The sequence below is a fragment of the Bos javanicus genome, chromosome 17 (genome assembly GCF_032452875.1).
Source record: "Bos javanicus breed banteng chromosome 17, ARS-OSU_banteng_1.0, whole genome shotgun sequence".
Lineage (NCBI taxonomy): Eukaryota > Metazoa > Chordata > Mammalia > Artiodactyla > Bovidae > Bos > Bos javanicus.
The window spans coordinates 60,451,668-60,463,989 of NC_083884.1; the positions used below are offsets into that span (position 1 = coordinate 60,451,668).

The 12,322-nt window shown below is 46.1% G+C and overlaps 1 long non-coding RNA gene across 3 annotated transcripts in view; it reads right to left on the minus strand.

Moving 5' to 3' along the window:
- Positions 1-1,687: 1,687 nt before the first annotated feature.
- LOC133228883 (uncharacterized) overlaps positions 1,688-12,322 on the minus strand; it is a 155,990-nt gene continuing 145,355 nt past the window's right edge. For all 3 annotated transcript variants that reach the window (XR_009730404.1, XR_009730403.1, XR_009730402.1), the window contains exon 8: positions 1,688-2,638. This is a non-coding gene — a long non-coding RNA (uncharacterized LOC133228883). The remainder of the gene's footprint in view (positions 2,639-12,322) is intronic.

The following is a 12,322-nucleotide window of genomic DNA, read 5'->3' on the forward strand; positions in this document are numbered from 1 at the left end:
GGCTATATTTCTATATAAAATAAAAAGTTTAAAAAAAGAGAATATGGATTCTGAAAGAATAGATACATGTATATGTATAAAAATCATTTTGCTGTACATCTGAAACTAACATGACATTGTTAATCAACTATACTCCAATAAAAAATAAAAAGTTCAAAAAAAGAAAATGGGTTGTGAAGTCAGGTTAACTTTCTCCAAATTGAGCTCTACTACTTCCTGACAATGGGATAAGTGAAAGTGATTTGCTTAGCTAAGCTGCAGATTGCAAATCTATAAATTGGGTGTAATAAGCCTAGCTACCTCATGGGATTGGCATAATGATATAAGGCATAATGAGATAATGTATGGAAAGCATCTAGGACCACGACACACCCAGCATCCCAAAAATGTTAGTTCTTATTACAGGGGAAGATGTTTTCAGGGCTGGAAGAAGACCTGATACTAACTTCATTCTGGGGCTCAAAAGTTAAGGTGACAGCACTGTGGACTCCTTCATCCACATTTTTGCTCACCCACTAAGTGGATTTCCTTCTGAAACGTGAACTTGCTTTCTCCTTGGCAAATTCCCATATTTTCAGATTAAAAAAAAAATTAGAAGACTGGTCTCTTACCCTTTAGATTCAGTTTTAATTTGGGAAATGAGTGTCAAGAGTATGGGTAGGGCCAGGCAATAGTCAGCACCCACATCCTTCCAAGAGAGTAAGGACTATGCGGGTCCCATCTACCACGTGTGCCAGCCATGAGCAGCTCCAAATCACAGAGAACTACATTTCCCAAACTGCTTTGCTTTCTGGTTTCCTGCTCAGTCAATGGTGGCAGGCTGGAGGGAAGGAGGAGAAAAGAGCCACGGTATTTCTCACTCCACTCATCCATCCTGCTTTGGCAGCAGCTAACCAACCATGTGGAGGTCCTGGCACTTGAGCTCTCATAACACAAGCTTCTCTTTCTGTCCCTTTTCCCTAGGGAGAGTAACGACTTCCTGCTCTTGGTAATCTCTGAGTTGCCTCATTTCCCCGTTTGCCGCCTTGACTCTTCCATCACCTAGGGATTCAATCCCCTGCATTGAATGCTCTCTGCTTGAAGGAACTTTCATGACGTCCTCACAGATACAACATGGAAACTCCAGTGCTGAATACATTGCCTTGTATGTGTAGGGGATTCAATGCCTATTTGTTGAATGAATACATACTCAGAGGAAGAGAATGCTAACATAATCCCTGCATTTGGTCCTCTGACCACTCTGAGGAGCTCTTTGGCTGAGAACACCTCTTACGGAATTCTCACCTCTGCTCACAAAGGCTCCCAGCTGGCTAAATCACTGAAAGTACCAAAACAATCATCTTTCAAAGCCCCATTGATGGTCTCATCCCCTGAAGTACTAAATTCCATGCCCTTGGGTCCTGAATTTGCACAGGCAGGGAAGAATTTTCTTCTGGAGACCTTCTCCGTGTTGGATGATCCAGATGAAAGCAGAATAGATAAATAGGATGGAGGAGGAGAGGGTGCAGGAAAAAAAAAAAAAGTACCACCTCTCTGAGAAGCTATTTATCTCCAGACACTACTGGAGATCAGCACAGTATTTCAATATTTGTAAATATCTGTTTGGCCCCGAGAGTTCTCTCCCATGGAAACAGCTAATAAACTAAGCTGCCTGAGTTTATTCCTTCTGCCAAGGCACATTCCAGAGTCTGATTACATTTCTGTTTTATTATGGAAAAGAGGAGAGAGAAAGAGAGAGCAAAGGATCACGGAGGTGACAGGAAACCCAGAGTTAGTCTTCCAGGTTGATGAGGTTTTTTTCATAGAGAGCCAGAACCACAGATGTACGTTACAATCAGCACCAGTCCTCTCCCTAAAACGGGAACTGCCCTCTTAACCTGGAATTCCAAATTGTGTTGTCACATCTAGCCAAGCAAGTGGCCACTTTACCAAGTCTCCAAACAGAGCCTGGAAATGGTAAGTAGGTGGAACGCTCTCTAAGAAAGAGAAGAACTCCCAGGCAGTGTCAACGCTGCTAATCTCTGTGGACCACACTACAAGTGGCAAGGAGATATTTTCATCTCTTGTTTATTTTTGACAGTTAGGAAGCCCAGGACCCAAGCAGTGAGGTGGTTTCCATATGGTCCTGGTTCATGCAGGTCCAAGTAGGACATGGATCCAACCCATATTTCACCGAATTATGCCACCTTCCCAAGACAATGCCTTTCCTCCAAACGCTGAAATGAGTAACCTAGAGTTTGTCTTGGAGATTATTTGACTTGCCTTACTAATTATTTTATTTCTTTTTTTTTGTTTTTTTTTTTTCATTTTTCCCAAGCCAACAAGCCCACTTATTTTGTGGTGACACTATAACTAGAATCATTTTTTTGCGCGATAGCACCATAACTAGAATCATGGATTTTTAGACTTGGAGGTGCCTTTGAAGTTCAACCCCCTCTATAATACTAACAACAATATTTGGTATTTACCAAGGGCATACACAGGGCTGTATGCCCTGTTCTAAGTCCTTTGTCTGTTTTATTTCACACAGTAGCCTTGACCGAAGTGTTCCATGGAATGCTGGTCTCACAATATACTGCATAAGTTGAAGACTCCATGGTCCAAAAGAGATTGCAGAAATGTGACCTACTGGATCCATCTAGGGGAAAAAAAAATCACAAGATGCACATGAACATCTGAGAGACTGGAAAGTTCTGCAGTTAAGAAAAATCATTGCATTTTTAAAAACAAGTTTCTTCCCAAACATCTCTGTCCGTGGACTCCTTATTTCCTGAAATCCAATTACCATCCTGCTCCCATTCTAAATCAGCGAGAAAGCTCCATCTTGTCTTATATGTTCCCTGCAAATGTAATTAAGATGGGGGAGGCCTCTAGCATCTTAGAGTTTTCAACAATCAGTCCTTAACGAGGAGTTGCTTAACTCTTTCTTAACTGGAAAAACGAGTGCTGGGAATCGCCTGCTCGGTTAAGAGATTTAAGATTCTCTAAATGAAGTTTGCAAGTGGACGGATGGAAGGTCTGCAAACACATCGCTCACTCCTCACCCCCGTCCAGCTCAGCCTCAGATGCATTATAATCGATATTTAAACAACTACAAAGGTGAAGGTTGACCCTGAGCGTCCTTCCCGCGGTTCATTCCAGATATTATCTATGAGGAGTAAACAGGCCCGTCCCGAAGTCTTGGCCACCCCGGTGTGATATCAAACAGCTGCTCCCAGGCCGTGGCAGCAGCGCCCATATTTCTCCTGCTGTACTTATAACAAGTTGAGCTTCCTGGCGGGAGGGAGGGGTGGGGGTTCTCTTTGAAGTTCAAGGGAGCAGTGTGTACAGTATGTGTGGGAAGGAAAACAGATTTGTCTCTCATGGAGAGCATCCTTTCCATGAGAACTGAAACTTCCAGGAAGAAGAGGTATCATTTAGCACTTCAAATAATAAAAACAGTAACAATAGTAACCCACATGGCGCTTATAAAGCTTTTACTGGTGTCAAGCATGGTTCTAGAAACTGTCTGGCTTCAGCGCTTGCTGGAAGGTAAGAACCACAATGGTTCCCTTTTTACAGAGGGGAAAACTGAGGCTCAGGGAGGCTAAGTGACCTGTTAGATGTCCCAAGGGAGGTGAACGGTGATCTTGGGTTATAGTTTGGCCCAGGACTGATGTCTTAGTCCCAAAACTGGAGCAAGAATAGTTTTCTTGGCCAACTGAGGGGCAAAGAATGAGTTCTTCAAAGAGGAAGAGACTGGAAGAAATGTGAGAAGTTCCAATGTCAGTCTCACTTCTCCTAGCAAGGTGGGGAGGGAGCGTCTATGTCCTGGCAGCTGCAGGTCCCCATGGAGCTCAAGTTCACTACATCAGCTCAAGAGAAGCAAAGTTGGGGATCGCGGGCATGGCAATGAAGACACAGAACACGAGGTCAAGACCTGCCAGAGAGGATGGAACCCCCCAAAAGAGTGCAGAGGCATAGTCTGCACTTTTCCTAGGCATCTGTGTGTGTGTGTGTGTGTGTGTGAGTCGCTCAGTCGTGTCTGACTCTGCAACCCCATAGATCGTAACCCACCAGGCTCCTCTGCCCACGGAATTCTCTAGGCAAGAATACTGGAGTAGGTTGCCATTCCTTTCTCCAGGGGAATCTTCCTGACCCAGGGATGGAACCCACCTCTCCTGCATTACAGGTAGATTCTTTACCATCTGAGCCACCAGGGAAGCCCTGGTAGAGTCTATGAAAAGACACATCTTTGTTGAGTGCCTGGTGCTCCCTGAAGGGACCCAAGAGAGAAGAGGTTGGAAGTTGCAGCGTCTCTTATATTGCAAACCCTAGTTATTTTCACAATACACCACAGGATACATAGGTCAACTTGTGCATCCAGGGACAACCCACGAGCACGAACCCCAGAAGGCAAAGATCATGGGGCCCATCTTGGTAGATGCCAACAGCACACACCTGCTCTGTGCCACCAGCAGTTGCAGGCATTCCTAGGGACTTCCCTGGTGGTCCAGTGGTTAAGACTTCGCCTTCCATTGCAGAGGGTGCGGGTTCAGTCCCTGTCAGGGAACTAAGATCCTGCATGCCTTGGGGCAATTAAGCTCGAGGGCCAAAACAAAACATACCAAATGCCACAATCAAGATTCAACAACACAGCCAAATTAATAAGTAAATAAAGCTTTTAAGTTAATTAAAAAATACAGAGTTCCCAGTCTAGTGGAGGTGACAGGCATTACTTATACAATCACACAAAGAAGTATGTGATCATGCATGAGCCTTGGAGCAAATTATATGATTCTCTTAGAGTGTGGAATAGGAGACATACCAGCCCTGCTAATCAGGTTTGACCAGGGTTTTAGCTTCTGCCACTTATTTTCTATGTGCCTTTGAGCAAGAATTCAACCTCTTTAAGTGTCATTAGGCTCCGCTGGAAAATGAGGACAAGGTCAATGGCTACAAGAATATTAGAGGACTCCAGGTTCCAAGATAGCTATTCCTGGTATGCATGGATACCAAATTAAGAAACTCTGAACATTTCAAGAGAGTATTTTGGTGCAGACAGATTCTTTCTTAAGGCTTCCTTTGCTAATGTTTGTCATCACATTTGTCAAAGATCTTATGTATTCATTCAACAAATATTTATTGAACGTCTATTATGTGATATGGACTTCCCAGGTTGCTCAGTTGTAAAGAATTTGCCTGCCAAAGCAGGAGATACGGGAGACACAATTTCCATCCCTGGATCGGGAAGATTCCCCAGGGAAGGACATGGCAACCCACTCCAGTATTCTTGCCTTGAGAATCCCATGGACAGAGGAGCCTGGTAGGCTACAATCCATGGGGTCACAAGAGTCGGACACGACTTAGCGACTGAGCATGCATGCAGGCGTTATGTGATCTGGCCCCTAATTCCCTGAGCCAGGAACTACATGAGCGAGCAAGTCAAACAGACTTCCCCACCCTTGTGGAGTTTATGATCTATGGGACAGCCAGCATACAATGGAAGATGAGACTCAGCCAACGTGGCCAATGTTTTCACTGAGGGTGTCCTGACATCACAGTGGATCCCCTGTATTGCTCAGCAGAGTCGCAAAACCAATCAGAAACTCCAGCAATGGAAAAACACTGAACAAATTACCTTGCCCCCATGGCAGCCAGGGGACAGAGGAATACATGGGCAGGGACATCTCAGGGCAGTGGCTCAGTCCCCTGATATTTTAACAAACTGTCAGGGAGCCACACATCCCACCTTAATCTCAGCCCTGGTGAATTCTGGTCGCTGCTCTTGTTTCCTCAATTTCTTCCCCACTAAGGTCAAGCCATGAACATCTCCTAGCTCAAAATTCAAAAATGAATCTCCCTAGGCAATTCCCTGGTGGTCCAGTGGTTAGGACTCCAAGCTTCCACTGTGGCAGGGGCACGGGTTTGATTGCTGTCTGGGGAACTAAGATCCCACATGCCACACACACACACAAAAAAAAGTGAGCCTCCTTAAATTCTATTCGGTAAGAAAGCACTCAGTGATACCTGTTATGAGTTGAATTGTGTGATCCAAAAACTATGTGTTAATGTCCTAACCCCTGGAGCCTGTGAAATAGGGTCCTGGCAGATGCAATCAGGTCAAGACGAGGTCATACTCAAGTGGAATGGGCTGTAACTCAATATGACGGGTGTCCCTATAAGAGGAGGGAACTTTGAACACAGAAGGCAAGAAGGCACGAGAAGACGGGAGCAGAGATTGAGAGGTGCAGCTGCAAACCGAGCAGTGACAAGGATGGGCAGCCACCACGAGAAGCTGGAAGAGGCACGGAAGGATCGTTCCCTGGAGCCTTGGGAGGGGGCGCGGCCCTCCAACCCCTCGACCCCATGCCGTAGCCTCCACACTGGGAGAGCATACATTTCAGTTCTTTTCAGTCCCCCAGTATGCGGTTGTTTGTCACAGGAGCCCCAGGAAACAAATACGATACCCAAATTTTGGAAAAGAGCTTGAGATTGAGTTTTCACCCAATATTTAATGAGAAAACAGAGGAGACCCAGAGACAGGAAGGCACAAAACCCAAGGTCACCCAGGAAATGTGTGCCCAAGCCAGGCCTGATCTCCCAGTCCCCAACTTGGAAGATACTGGGTTTCTTTTTTTTTTCTTTTTCTTCTTGTCATCACCTGGCCCCAGTTGGTCTTAATGCTGCTATCATTTATTATTTCTGCAAGAAAGAAGAGGCTTGGGAGCCTGTGTGTTTTCCAAGTCCACCAGGCGGTCTGTTTTTGCTGGCTTTGCATGAAAACGGCCAGGCTGTTGGCTCCGCAGGGTAATGGGCTGACTCGGGTTGTGATGTGAGTTGTAAGTACAATGACAGACTACTCCGGGAACAGCGCTGGGCACGGTCTAGCGAAGTGGACTAGAAAACCACAGCGTGTCGAGAGTGTCTACAAGCGCCTGCGGTTTCCTAATGCAACTCTCTGCCAGGGTGCCTTCGAGCCCAGTGGGACTTTCAAAGCCTCTGTATCATTCTTTGAAGGGGAGGAGGGAGGAAGGAGAAGGAAGGGGAGAGTTGAGTTTCTGCTTAAAGGCCTCCAAGATTCCATTTTAGGATATATAATTACAGCTTTTCATGCCCGTTCCAACTCAAAGGTGCAGAATTTTTGACAGGCCCCCAAAGCATGAAGGCTGATAACCTGGGGGACAACGGGAGATGGAATCAAGACCAAGCTGAATCTGGCAGACTCTAGGGGCCAGAACCAGACCGAAGAGATTAGAGACTAGAGTCAGCCCCTTGGAGACAGCCTGGAGGTGGATACACAGTCCTTCCCTCACCTCCTGCCACGAGGTTGACCTTAAGGAAACGAGACAGCGTGAACCTTCTTCGCATCCTTGTAGCCTGAGCCTCTGGTTGGAGACTCTGGGGCACTGCTCTAATTCAGGACAACTAGGGGGTCCCCTTGGCAGGCAAAAGGCAGGTGGTGTGCTGAAGCTGACCTGGACTTTGAAGTCAGCAGGGGCCAAGCTGCAGTCCTAGATCAGTGGCCAATGTGCTGTGGGACCAAGTCAATTCACCCCTTTAAACTTCAGATGCTGCATTTATAAATGGGATAGTGATACCTTCCTCAAAGGGTTATAATGTGTAGCCCAGGAACTTTCATTGTGGACCCTGAAATCGGACCACAAGGGGAGAGCGTTCCCTGGGGGTCCAGTGGTTAGGACTCCACGCTTCCACTGCAGGCGTCATGGGTTCAATCTCTGGTTGAGGAACTAAGATCTCTCATACTCTATGGTGCAGCCAAAATTTTTTTTAAATCTAAGACCACCACTGGGGACTTCCCTGGCAATCCAGTGGTTAAGACTTCGCTTCTGACAGCAGGAGGTACAGGTTCAATCCCTGCTTGGGGAGCTAAGATTCCACATGCCTCATGATCAGAAAACCAAAACATAAAACAGAAACAATATTGTAACAAATGCAATAAAAGATTTTAAAAATGGTCCACATAAAAAAAAAAAAAACAAAACTATCCACCAGGGGATACAGATGCAGGCTCCCACCTCCTGCCCCGTGTCTGGAAATTCCCCTAGAGAAGGAAATGGCACTCTAGTTTTCTTGCCTGGAGAATCCCATGCACAGAGGAGCCTGGCAGTCCATGTGGTTGCAAAGAGTCAGACGTGACTGAGCGACTAACACTTCCCCCTCCTGCCAGCTGGAGAAGCTTCGGGAAGATTCCCAGCTCTCTGCGGCCCAGTCTTCTTATCCCTGGCTCAGACCTGCGGTGGACACGATGGGGACACACCCATACCCTCTCCACACCATTCCCATGCAGGTCAACCCAATGCATCCAACTATAAGCACCTGCAACTCTCTGCCCAAGGAATTCCCTTGGTCCCAGGGACCCACTTGGCCCGCACACGGCACAGATGAGGGGTACCAGGAGTTAAGACCCCCTGAGGAGCCCCCCATCCACTAGGATGGCTGGAGTTGACACATAACTACCCCCAAATTTCTGCCTCTCCAGTGAGACAACTGGGGCGTGTCCAATGCTATCTTCCTAAAGATCCTCCATGAAACTTCACCCCAGTTGCCTGCTATAGAGATGCTGATATTACTGAGCAAGGGGGTGGCTTGCCCAACTTCTTCCCTTTCTAGTCTTACTCTCTTAACGCAGCCTCTTGCGATCTCCCAAATTAGCCACTCAGACTCAAGTCCTGTCATAGGGATGTCTGTGGGATTCAGGTTCTCAGCACTACCTCACAGAGATCTTGTGAGGATGAAATACATGGATAGATGCAAAGTTCTTAAAGCAGTGTCTGCCACACGGTCAAGTCATGATTAAGTTAGTCTGTTATTATGAGGTTTGGACTAAGCTGGCTCATGGCATGTGTAAAGCATCTTCACATAGTAAGGAAGCACTTGAAGATGGCCGTGTCATTGTACAGACTCAGAGACCCCAAGGAAACTTCCCAAGGTTGCATTCAGTAATGGGTGGAGTTCAGGTGGAACACTTCATTGGTCCTACTCCTCAGAACAGCTTTCGGGGACTGGGGGCAGGGGGTGGCGGAGAGGCAAGACTGTGGCCACTAGGACAAAGGATTATGTGCACCCCAAGCCTCACTTTCCTTGGTCTATGGAGAATCCAGGAGCGTGGACAAAGACGGCTTTGGAGCTGCAAGTCCTGCAGACAGGGGCATGTAGAAACAAAGCCATGGCTCTAAGTCCTGACCATTGACCCTTCCTCCAGCTATCCATTATCGTGAACGGGAATTTTATGCACCCTCTACGCCAATCACCTCTTCAATTACCTCTTGTGGGGGTGGAGGCAGGGACAGGCCCGGTGGCATCTGATGTCACGTGTGATTTAGGGTAAGTCACACTTAAGAGGGCATTTGAGGTTAAAGAACAGGGAATTCTGGGCCTGTTTATAAATCAACAGGCTTGAGGTTTTCATTATTCACCTTCTAGAGCATGGAGCAATATGACTCATTGGATCATAAAAGAGATCAAATAGCTCTGTTGCTAATAATTCTTTCCCTGACCCATTCTCTGGCACATTTGGTTTGTAAACAGAGTTTTAATGGCATCCCTTGGACATAATAACATCATTTCTTTATAGCACCTTGGCCGCCTCGCCACTCTTGGCTGTAATCAGGTTTAGGTTTAAATGTCCCTCATTTGTGGGCACTAATGTTGTTTGGTGTTTTAAAAACTACTTAAGGCCAGGGAGATTGCCCCTTGAAAGGCTTGAAGCAGCCCCTTTCAGAACACAGCACTCTAGCGAGTCTGGTCTAGAAGCCACAGCCTTCACCCCAAGACCATCCTCGGGACCCCGAATGCTGAGAGTCACGGTTCCTTCCCCAACCCCACATCTCCAGGGAACGTCTTCGTGCGAGGGGTCCTCGGCCACCTCGAAGTTGGTCTCTCAAAAGTGTCGGGAATGTCAAATGAGCTCCTGGCGCCCCGTCTGGTTTTATGGGTAAGACAGGATTGTTCATTAACTCACCATCACCCGCAGAGATGGTCTGAGTTTGGAGGCAATAAGAGGGCGGCTTGGTGATCACGGAGCAGCATAAGGAAGGGAACAAGAGAAAAGAGTGGACAGGTCATTAAAGGGATGGAAAATCCCCCTTAGGACAGCTTATCCTGAACTTTGGTCCTTTCTGTACCGCTTGACAATTTAAGCCAGATCTGAGCACTTCTCTTATTATTTACTTGCTGTTTTTCTGTTTGTTTATATTAACTCACTTTATCCACTCTTAAATGCTTGCCAGAAATAAGAGGTAACCATAAAAAGGAATATGGGCCCACCATCCTTAATCCCAAATCCCAGAACCAGATGTGTTTCAAAATTCAGAAATTTCCAGAGAGGTTACGCAACTTGTCCAAGGGCACACAGTTGCAGATCTAAACCACCTCCCAACCCCAAAGCCTGGGACCTTTGTCCTCTGTGAGAAAAACATAAACTGAAAGACACATGTAGTCTGTGCCTTCAACCTGGGATGCCACCTATGGAAAGGAGGGAGCCTGCAAAACTCTTGGATCTCAGTGAATTCCCAGGTCTCTCTGGACACCAGATGCTACACACCTGGTCTCCAGTGCTGAGGTCGTGCCAACAGGTGGGACCCTCGAAATTAGTATCTGGAGGGCCGTCCCTCTTTTTCATTCCAGGAAGAGGAAAAAGAGAGTCTGTTTTCAGGCTGCCGTGCACTGCAGGGCCTGGTTGGCATCTGGGAAAATCAATCCTTCTGGAAGGAAATAAAGCAGGACAGCCAGGTTTCTGGGATTATAGCTCTCTCTCTCACCTGGGAGACGTCTGCCAAATGACCCCAGGGAAGAGTCAGTCCAATGAAAGGCAGGCTCCCTCTCCAAGGAAAACTCGCTTCTGGGGCACCAGGAGAGAAGCCATTCTCGGGGGAGGCAGAAGAGGGCAGAGGAAACCCCAGGTAACATGGATAATAACAGCTCACCTCTGCGGCACCTTTCATCTGGCGCTCTCAAAGCCATTTACCACCACCCAATTAATTTTCTCAACATCCACTATGCCATCAGCCCCACCCCTCAAAGGTGTCATTATCATTCTTTTATGAGCCAGGCAACTAACAGGTTAGTTGGCTGGCTCAAGGCCACAAAACAGTTGTAAGGCAGAAGCCAAATTTGGGATGATTGCCTTCCTCTGATCACAAGGAACTGAAAAGAAAAGATTTATTTGTTGGAGAGGCCCTGATTACCATTTTCGTCATTCATTCATGCATCATTCATTCCCCTATCCCTCCATCCATTCATTCATTCATCCGTCTATCCATCATTCCCTCTTCCATCCATTTATTCATTCATCCACTCATCTGTCCATCTCCATTCACTCATTCAATTCATTTGGCAAGCCTTGACTGACACCCTGCCATGTGCCTGGCACTATACAAAGGGCTGAGGACTAAAACCATAACCAAGACAAAGTACCCACTACCATCTAGAAGTTCTCCAAATATTTATTTTTTCATGCCTACAAGACTTTACAGCCCACAAATATATTTTCTTTCTCAGATTCTGTGAAACAGAGGTGTTTATTTCAATCTCCCAGATGAAGAAACTAAGACCTAGGCAGGCCAGGCCACTCTGCAGAGCCAAGGTTTAGACCCGGTGTTCCTGGATCCCTTCTGTGTTCTGCAGCATCCTTATTAAGCTAGTCTTCCTAGTTCCTGGGAAAATCCCCATGGGGCCTTGATTAGGTGAAGGGCTTTGCTCATCGAGCAAAAGGGCCTCTTACCAATAACCTTTGAGTTGGCTAATGAAATAGCTAGATTGATGAAAATACAAGATTGGACTTTCATGAGAGCATGAAAATAAAACTTTATACCAGAAAAACAAGTCTGATGGAAAAGACCAGGGAATTCAGATGTATGAGTTAAACCATCAAGTAAGGCTGGAGGACAGATGACTTTTTCTAAGTTCAATGTGGACAATTTATCTTCTTTCAAGTTTTTTTTTTTGTTTGTTTGTTTGTTTTAAACCAAGGCTCCTTTCCTGCTTTCATTTAGGTATTCGGTAAGCACAGAGCTAAGGGCTAGAGAGAAACTTCCCAAACAAGTCCTAGAGAAGTTTCAAATATATACTGAAGGAGTAGTTAAGTTATATCATTTTCTGATCATAAGGAACTGTGTGGGAGGGGCCCCTGATTACCACTATTAATCATTCATTTATTCATCACTCATTTACCTATCCATTATTCACCTGTCTGTCCATCATTTCTTCCTTCCATCCTTTATTCATCCATCTATCTATCCTCCCACTTATTCACCCATTCATTCATCCTTCTCCATAGCTTTGAAATGTTCCATGATACAAAAATAAAGTTTATAAATGA